General features: G+C 42.7%; 1 long non-coding RNA gene across 2 annotated transcripts; it reads left to right on the top strand.

Annotated features, from left to right (window-relative positions):
* Positions 1–4,227: 4,227 nt before the first annotated feature.
* Positions 4,228–6,481, top strand: LOC136544842 (uncharacterized). 2 transcript variants are annotated; one of them, XR_010780846.1, is made up of 4 exons: positions 4,228–4,315; positions 4,439–4,554; positions 5,118–5,185; positions 6,324–6,481. It is a non-coding gene; the product is annotated as an uncharacterized lncRNA (long non-coding RNA). The 2 variants fall into 2 exon arrangements; XR_010780845.1 differs by having other exon boundaries at positions 4,284–4,554.
* The last annotated feature ends 3,831 nt before the right edge of the window (positions 6,482–10,312 follow it).

Below are 10,312 nucleotides of genomic sequence, written 5' to 3'. Positions count from 1 at the left end.
ACGGCCTCGACATAGCCTAAATATCATGAATACTATTTTTTGAATGACGAAATTCCATTATTTCATGTACCTGTAGTTCAAATTTGGAATAGTCGGAAAAATTCAATGAAACGGAAAAATTCAATGAAACGGAAAAAATTAAGGAAATATTGTTAAAGAACTCATAATTGTCCCAAATTTTGAAACAGGGATATATTTACTGTAGCAAGTCCCCACAAAAAAATGGGGTCAAAAAAACAAAAAAATAATAATAATTTGCCGGGTGCCACCCAGGGCACCCGGCAAAGAAGCCTTTGCTGGGTGCCAGGTCATGGGGCACCCGGCAAAGAAATTTAAAAAAAAAATTAAAAAATTCTTTGCCGGGTGCCTAACGGCGTGGCACCCGGCAAAGGCTGACGGCCGCTGGCCGCCGTCAAGCCGGCCACCTTTGCCGGCGGCCATATTTTGCCGAGTGGCCGGCACCCGACAAAGACCAATTTTTGCCGATGGATGGAATTTGACGAGTGCCCGGCACCCGGCAAAGGCTGCTTTGCCGGAGGCCTTTCTTTGCCGGGTGTCGCCAGGCCTGGCACCCGACAAAAAATTCCTTTGCCGGTTGCCCGATAAAAAGCACCCGGCAAATGTTTTTGCTCCAGGCAAATCAGCCGTTTCCTGTTGTGAATCAACTGGACTAGCAGAGGCCGGGGAAATTCCAGCGACGTCACAGCTGGCGAGGGGCTTACCGATCTTACAGGGTCCAGATGTAGACACGATTTAGAAATGACGTAAGCAAGCAATTATGAACTGATGTTGAAAGAAAATGAAGTAGTTGACAACTGAGCCCAGGAAATATTTATTAGACAAAAAAATAGGCCCAAGAAGATTCTACCGACATACAGATCCGTCTAGGATCCGTGAGATACTGACACACACAAACTCTCCTATTATGATGCTATAGAGAAACTATTCCTCTATTCTTCCTTGACGGTCGATGGGCGCTGGTCCACCATTATATACAGTACTACCTCCGTCAAAAAAGATTGACATTATAGATACGGCTGGTTAAACTTTTCTTATGTTTGACTAGTTTTATAGAAAAATATTAGAAATATTTGTAACACTAAAAAAATTATAAAAATATATTTCATGATTTACCTAATGATACTAATTATACATTATAAATATTATTTTTCTTTTATATATAACTGGTTAAGTTAAAAATGTTTGATTTCTCGGGAAATTCGTTTCTTATAAGCTACTCCCTTCATTTCAAATTATAAGTCGCTTTGACTTTTTTTTCTACATAAATTTTGTTATGTATCTTGACATATCTTACATCAGAACGGGATGATTCGTCAAACCATAGTACTAAACAGATCAGTAGTGTAGCGTATGCGCCCTTCTGGACTCTTCTGAGACGTGTCCTGGTTTGGTTGTATCATCCCGTCCGACTAGCTACAGAGCAGAACCAGACAGTCAAGTCTTGATGATGACGAGCGAGTTTGAATCAGTAAACCGATCGATTGGGTACGTAATTAAGCCTTTTGACACTGGCGCCCCGTGCTGCAGACTGCAGACCAGCGAAAGCTAAATGCTTGGCCATAAAACCAATTATTCTATAAGAAGCAGCTGTGTGTGAGGGAGAGAGAGGCAGAGAATAGGCACTGCAGGGGCTCTAGCAATCCTCAAGTAGTTTTCGTTCTTGCCCATTGTTTTTTTAATTTGTCTCCTCAGACCCAGCCAGATATATCCACTATAGCCATGGCGGAAGTGGTGGGCTCAGTTCTTGTTCAGGAGTGCTTGAGTAAAGCCATCTCCTACGTCTTCGGCAGGAGAGACGAGAAGGCGTCTCAAGGGGCCAACGCCGAGAGGCTGGAGATGTCAGTTTCCCAGCTGGAGTTTGCCCTCGAGAGGACGGCGGTGCTGCCGGTGACGGAGGTCTCCCTGCTCCACCGTAGGAAGATGATCAAGCGTGCCTACCTGGAGGCCGCGGAGCTGCTCAACAAGCACAAGCTGCTGCAGGCACTGAAAGAAGACCGCCCGCAGGAAGAGATCGCCCAAGCCCAGGGGGCGAATTCGAAGCGTAGTCGATGGGTCACCATTCGTGCCAAGACTAATTTCTCCTCCGTCTCATCTTTTGCTGGCCTGAAGACGGGTGATGTTCGAAGATTCGAATGGTTTGCAGATCATGCCAGCAAGTTCGTAAGGGACGTGGAGTCAGGGTGTTCACTCCGGCACCACACCTTTTGCAACCCTCTTGTGAGGCTTCTTCTTGAAGGGAAAACCCTGAGGCATCAGGTTTTACTGCACGGAAGCGGCCGGCTGCGACGCCGTCTGTACATGCAGCCACTTTGCTTAGAAGGGCGTGGCGTCGAGACGGTGCTGATATACCAGTACAGGGACTATTCCAGGACGTCGACGCCAGACAAATCGTTCAATCTGGTGCTGATCCTGCGACTCTCGGAGAGCACGGATATTGTTGGGACAGCTATAGTCTGCCTGCAGTGGATGGCTTCTCAGTTCAAGATTGCGACTACTGAAGCTGCAATGGGCGAACTCACCCTGCTACCAGATGTTGAGTACACCTCCCATGCAGATGCACATGCTCTGTGTCATGCTGAGATCGACCAAGAGTCGTATGGCGACGACACCCAATATCTACGCCCGGATCCAGTATGCTGCAAACAAGCAAACCTGCACGGGCCCTGTGCAAACAGCATGTTCCCGGAACAAGTCATCCACTTCTTCTTCCGGTGCTCCAGCTCAGCATTAGACTGCTGCATCTTGCCGAGCTCATCGTCGTCGCCAGACAATCAAGCGGCTGGTAAAAGAACAAGGGCACCATTGGACCTGACAATTGGCTGTTTGCCTCATCATGTGTACAAGCACAAGGAACAGCAGCAGCAGCTGCAGGAGAGTTGCTACGCATTGGAGATAAACGGGGACGACGACCAGGAACGTGTAGGTGCTAGCGTTGCACATGGAGCAGAGACGCTAAGGTCCAAGGCAACCAGTTTTTTCTTGCGACAGCCGCAGCTCACGGAGTACAGGATGCTATGGATCTACAGACATGGTGTCGCAGGATTTTTCTTGGAAAAGCCAGGCATCAAAAGAACCATAACCAGTGGCAGCAGGTCAATGTCAAGCCGGTTGGCAGCGGCGTGCCACCGGTCAATGAGCGTGCAGCAGCGGAGGAGCCTGAAGCGGGAACGAACAGAGGACCAGTGCCACGATGGCCACGCCTGTCCATTTGGCCCATGGGCCGTGTAATAAGCGTACGTACGTCGAGATTGGCCGGCTAGGAGAGTATGATTTCCCCCACCACGCCCCCCCCCCCCCCCCCCCCCCGCCCCCAAAAAAAAAGGAGAGTATGATTTTTTTTTCTTTTGTTTGCTTACAAAATAATTGTTTGAATGACGAGTTGTCACTAGTACAGACAGACTTACTGCTAGCTCTTAACTTCTTAGTGTAAATGATTAGCTGTTTACCAATTCTTTGCATCTTTTGTCTAAAACCAGGTTCATAAACTTCTAAGTCTAAAACCAATATTTAAAGCCAGCTCGTTTTTGTCTAGTTACAGTTAAATAAAAAACCATCCTAGAACTGGTTCTAGAGACAGAATTCGGTAGTATTGGGATGGAGTAAATAATAAATAGTACTCCCTCCATCACGTAAAAAGTGTCATTCCCGCTTACCGAGAAGTCAAACATGTTTAACTTTGACCCAATATATATATAAAAAATATTGATATTCATGGTACATAACTAGTATCATTAGATATTGGTGAATATATTTTACAATAAACCTTTTTCGAAATACAAGTGTTGCTAATATTTTCTATAAATCTAGTTAAACTTAAGAAAGTTTAACCAACATAAGCCCCATAGTTTTTTTAATTGAATTAACATCCATATATAAAAATATGAAGTTGAGAACAATAAAATGAAGCACCCAGATTTGAACAAGCACCTAGACAATAAAATGAAGTACATGATTACAAGCAAGCGACTTGTGGAGTGTAGAAGCTGCAATTCTTGATCGGTCGTGATCCTCTCATATATAGAGAGGGAGATGGTCTTATCCTAGTAGGAAACAAGTCCAAAACACGTTCTCCATGTTTCTCACGCCAAAAATATAGTCAGACACCCGTGCCCTGATCTACCGTCCACGGCGAGGTACACTGCCATTTCCTCTGTGGTGTGTCTTCGATTGTTTCTCCTTCATCTCTGTGCACCATGAGCTCCCCATCTGATGCTTCCTTTGCTTTTGGTGTTCTGTGCCCTTCAAGTGCTCGATGAAATGCCCAAAAGGGCTCTTCTTGCTAATTTTTCGTCAGGTCGGCGCCTTGCAATCACCTAACTATTCCTTTGTGCTACTTATGTATACCTCATCAGGTGCTATCTTTCCAGCTTCAGTATGCATGTACATAAATATCCATTGGTTTTCCTTCGTGCTGCAGGAAATGCTACCAATCAATTTGACTTGCAGACTCTGCACCACGGAAGGAGTTCAGAGTGGCCACATATAGGACCAAGCTGTTTCAACATGGAGCATCATCTGTCGACCTAAACTCTGGTAATCATAGCACGCGCTCAAATCACAGCCAACAGTAAAATATAATTTTAATTTATTTTCATCATACCATAGCTACACTGATAATATATTGCAAGGCAATCTAGCCAGGTATACAAAATAATGACATTATGGTGTGTTCACACCATATTATGTGCACTACTGCCTATTCTTTGTAGATGTTTTTTCAGTTACACTATTAAGCCTGATGCTACCTGAAGGAACTGTCACTTTTTAGAGTAAGAGTGACGTTTTCGATGCTAACAACGACTGAGCATTTGATTCCTGAACATTTGATGAAACCTTGATACCTATATGTTAGAACCACTGCAAGTCCCATCACATGTCAGTACGTCACATGTTATAAACGTTCTCATCATCAATGAAAGCTAATAATTTCTCAGCTTTACCATTGCAAAGTGTGAAGTACCCTATATTATAAATAATTTTACACTGAAACATGCTATTTTTCTCATCATCAATGAAAGCTAATAATTTCTCATGTTAAAACAATACTGCTATTTTTCTCAAATGCACTGAAACATGCTTTTAATCTCACATTCCAGACGTGAAGGAAGTTCGTGGAATTGGACTGTCACTGTCAAAGCTTGAGCGTGCAGACTTGGGTCGGAAGGTATCTTCAGCTATTTGGATTCTTTCTATTTCCTTATATTTTTAATCCCCAAATCAAATTTCAGTAGTGGATGTGATGAACAAGCATCATTGTTCCTATAAAATAATAAAAGGTGTGATCTTTGTGCATTTTCATCTAATTATAGGCATCTCAGAGCAAAACATGTCTTAAAACTTAACAGTAAAAACAAATTAATCTACAACAAGTCTAAGGTGCACTACTGTCTATTGTTTGTAATGCTTTTCAGTTATACTGTTAAGATTGATGTTACCTGAAGGAACTATTACTTTTTAGAGTACAAGCAACGTCTTCAATGCTGACAGCGGCTTAGCATTGTAATCCTGAACATCTGATGAAACCTAGATGTGTATATGTTACAACCACTGCAATTCCCATCACATGTCAGTATGCCACATGTTATACACATGTTCTCATCATCTATGAAAGGTAATGATTTCTTGCCTTTGCCTTTGTAAAGTGTGTCTCTCTTGCTCCCTCCCTCTCGCCCTTATGTTAAAAGAATACTGCTATTTTTCTCTAATGCACATAAACATAGTTTTATTCAAGCATGATCTAATGGTCTTGCAATTGCTACTCAAATGGTTAGGATATATTGGAAGACATTCCTTGGCAGCACTGTTACGTGCAATGTTATTATGTTTATTGCCAGGATCTTAACTTTTGCTGACCAAATGAGGTTAGGTGGCAAAACATTTAGCATTTACGGACTGAAATTAAGGCGATGAATTTTCTTGCCTGGGCAATGTTATCGTTTCCCGTGTCAGCAAAACGAGGCAAAGCACGTCCAGAAACAAACGCGCCCTTACCTTGATGCCAGAGTGTTTTGTTGTATTCACCACTAACTCGACATCATTTTACATGTCCTGTACCAAATTTTTCTTGCTTTTACTAAGCATGGATCTTAACCTTTTAAATACATAAAAATAATTTTACATGAGCCTAGCAAAACATGACCAGTTTCAATAATGGAATTTCATAATATTCTTCTCAAGTTATTCTTCCCACTACCGGTCCAAATGTGATCAATAATACCTCACCAATATAATTTCCTTTGTTTCTGCTTATAGGTGATATAAGATTCTGTTACCACCTTACATATGAGAAGATTGTTTTACAGCCTCAGGTTGTCAGCGGTGATGCACCCTAGCAAGGATGGATGTTGGCAAATCTGAAATTTCGGTATTAGGCGCATCAGCCCTATTTTTTTACGGTTGTCCTTGCTGGTGAGCAAGCAAGTGCACTTGCAATCCCAGAAAAGAGCGGTACAATACCTTTACATAAGAAAACTCCGTTTATTCTTCTCTTCTCAGTTATAGACACGCCTTCTTCTTCTCAGTTATAGACACACCTCGAATCAATGCTTTAGTTTTTCCTTACTCCAACAATATCTGTACCTTTTACATAAATCAATATGCTTCACTATCTATGCAACAAGTTAAGCAACTGCATTCTCAACTTTATTGCCACGTACTTAGAGTTGTCATGATTATATTTCTTCTACAAATAGAACCATCTTATACATATTATTTACATCAATGTGTATACAATCATTTCTATCAAGATGTAATGCAAGCAAATGGGTTGATCCCACACTAATTGTCTCGGTATAAACTCACTCACGCATGCGGGCTGGCCCAACACAGACAAGCGCGCGGCAACGCCGCGCTTAGTTTCTAGTATGTCATGAACTTTGTACTTACAGTTTCCTTGAAACAGTCAATTGCCATGGGTGAAGCACCATCCTTTGACACAAATTCTTCGAGAGTCTTGGAAATATGGAAAATTAAATACCAGTAGCAGTCCCCAATCTGTTTAGCAGCTTCTTCGTTCCAACTATTTGTTGAAAACCACAACAATACTAAGTGACATAGCCGCAATTAAATATGAAAGACTGTAGTCCATTCGATGCAATCTAGCTCTTATTAAAACAAAATGGGTAGGAAGTTAAGACTCACTCACTCAAATTAAGGTCTTCGAAAAATATGTTATCACAAAGAGCTTAACAAAAGCGCCAGAAGATTATCCAGATGCTAAAAATCAGCCTCATGTTCAGGTAAGAGTTGCATATCCATGTTTTGTTTTGTCCTGATTTCAAGCCAGAAAAGTGATGAGCTAATAAATGTGTAAACTTGGTTCCTTAGGTTGCTTTGAGACTCAAGCAAAATGGTTACTCTGGTTGCTCAGCTGGTGACACAGTCCCTTATATAATTTGCTCTCAGCAGGTATTACTAAATGATGTCTTTTATGTTTTGCATGCTCACTAAATCATCAATTGCTTATCCACATTGCAAAATTTTGGATTGTCAACCTGTCATATGACACTGATTGGTACTCTTGTTTCACAATCTGTCCAAGCCTCCAAGGCTAAGCTCATCATGTATACAGACCAGAAAGCACTAAATCTCATCAAAGTTATAAAAAGAGACCAACACATATCTTTAATGATATTCACATTTTACAACCACTCACAATCTTGATTTTATTGCTGAACTAACATTTTGAAACATTTCTTCACAAGATAAGAATATGGATAAACGGAGGGAGTAGTCAGAACTTTTTGTTTACCTGCAGTGTAATTTCAGGAAAAAGGAAAATATATAATTTTTTGCCTGAAAAACATCCCAGTTTAGCTTTGTTTGAAGCTTGATTTATCTGATCCTAAACTGTACTTGCCATTCTGTATAGGACTCAGATAATACACATTCTATGGGAATAGCTCAGAGAGCTAGACATCCTGAGGAGTTAAAAAGAGACCCTGACAAGTGGATGATTGACATTGACTATTGTTTGTCACAACAGGTTCTTCACAATTGCAATACCTTTTCCCTTCTTGGAAAAATACAGTTGTCTTTCCATATGCTATAGTGTATACAATGTTGCTGATTCTAAATTGCCTTTGCAGATTCATCCTGTTGTTTCTCGTCTGTGTGCTTCCATTCAGGGTACTAGTCCAGCTCGTCTGGCAGAATGTCTGGGACTTGATTCGGCTAAGGTGCGTATTTTCTGTTGAGTCTTCGATATCTTAAATGATTGGCATCATTTCTTTCAATATAGAGTTTGCTGATTCTTATTACCTGGATCAGTTACAATCAAGAGTGACTGAGTCTAGCAATCAAGATACATCTACGATGCTGTTATCTGTAATCGATGATGAAGATGAGAGGTAAACCTCTAACATATCAATTTCGTTAATGTTGCAGTATTTCAGTTATTCAAATATTCTTGTGTTTTAATGATAGATATCGTGGTTGTGACCCACTGCGTTTATCATGCCCCAGCTGTTCTGGTACCTTCGACTGCCCTCCTGTATCTAGTCTGATTACTAGTTCTACAAGTGTATCAGATCCAAATGATGTATTGTGCAAGACCTTGTTAGATGATGTAGTGTGCAAGACAAGATTGTATGTTATATATGTATTGATCTCCATGTGATGTATGTGTTTTTATATCTTTATGTGATGGACCTTAAGCTTGAATCTGGGTATGATATGTGCTACATATTTTCGCATCGTATTTATTTTTTTTATATATTTATATTGTCCTGTAGAACAATTTGTCGCTATAAATACATGAATTGTTGGATGATCTGTCGGTATATGTCCTGTAACAGAGCATCTGTCGCCAAAAAGTAGCAATGGACTATCTGTCGCTAAAAAAATTCAGGGCAACGGATTGTCTGACGCTAAAAGTACTGTCTGACGCTAAAGATTTTTAGCGACAGGGCTTACAGCGTCTGCAGAAGTCTGTCGCTATACTTTTTAGAGTCAGATTGTCTGTCGCTGTAGCCGCTTTTAGCGTCAGACCGTCCATCGCTAATCTTGGTGTTGTGGTGTAGTGGTGTGGTTAGGGTAGAGATGTACTGTGAGGAGGAGAGGAGGGTAAGGGCACTGGACCACAGGGCGCAGGCACAGCTCCAGCCCCGGCGGGAGATGGAGGAGGCGGCGGTCCGCTCAATGGCCGACATCCCTAGGCAGCGGGATCTAGCTTTTCAATCCTCGCGCATTCCGCGGCGGCGCAAGCTGCCTCGTCATCCACGCAGATCGCTGTCACCGCCGCCATCATAGCAAAAAAAATCCCCCCCCCCCCCGACTTCCACGAACCATGCGTGCCCCAAAACCTAGGGTTTCGTAGGTTCAAGGTGAGCATGGTAGCGCGGTCGTCGTACTCCTCCCGCTGCTGCCGGAGATCACGATGGCCTCGGCGCTGCGTCCGTATCCCCGCGTCCGCTGCGACACTCGCGGCCAGCAGCGACGGTGCGGGCTCCACGGCGTGGCTGTCCTTAGAAGGGAGCCGCGGCGAGGCTCGGTCTGGCGGATCCGGGAGGCGGCGGCAGCTGCTTGCGAACTGGGTGCTCGCCATGGCGGGCATGCACGCGCGAAGAGAGGGAGAGAGCGAGGGTGCCGAGCAGAGGGAACATTTCGTGGAATGGAACCGCTGCCGGTTAGATGGGGCCGGAGGTGGAGAGCGCGGGATTGCGAAGGAGTGGAGCGTGTTGAAGCCACGTCCCGCGCGGCGTTGAAGCCTGCTGAAGCCTGGCTTCACCACCAAAACAATTGTGGCCATCGGATCACAGGGAAGCTTTGTGACAATAGATCTGAGCCATTTATTTCTATAGGATGGGATTTTCTGGGTGCACGAACTAGGATAGACGTAGGAAAGTTCATCTCTGTGGGGGGCAATTTCTGGGTGGACTGAGCATATTTCGAATTGGTCCCTTATAGTAGAGATAGATAGATAGATAGATAGATAGATAGATAGATAGATAGATGGATGGATAGATAGATAGATGGCACATGCCTATGTTTTGCTGCTGCCAACTGTGTACGCTAATTTCCCTAGTACACGACTTGCCATCTGATACAATACTATTGCTTGTATTTGATTGAAAACATAAATAGTCGCATAATTACTCTCTGCTGTGAAAGATAATACGGATTACTAGTCATTTAGTCCAGCCCAATACTACCAAATTCTGTCTCTAGAACAAGTTTTAGGACGGTTTTTGATCCAACTGCAGCTAGAAAAAAAATGAGCAGCCTTTAAATATTGTTTCTATATTCAATTTTGGCTGTCATGTTGTCTTAAGTTTTGTCCTAATAATTAAAC

Source organism: Miscanthus floridulus, chromosome 3 (genome assembly GCF_019320115.1).
Source record: "Miscanthus floridulus cultivar M001 chromosome 3, ASM1932011v1, whole genome shotgun sequence".
Lineage (NCBI taxonomy): Eukaryota > Viridiplantae > Streptophyta > Magnoliopsida > Poales > Poaceae > Miscanthus > Miscanthus floridulus.
The sequence above is the reverse complement of the archived record's forward strand: the minus strand, read 5'-3'. Positions and strand labels throughout refer to the sequence as shown.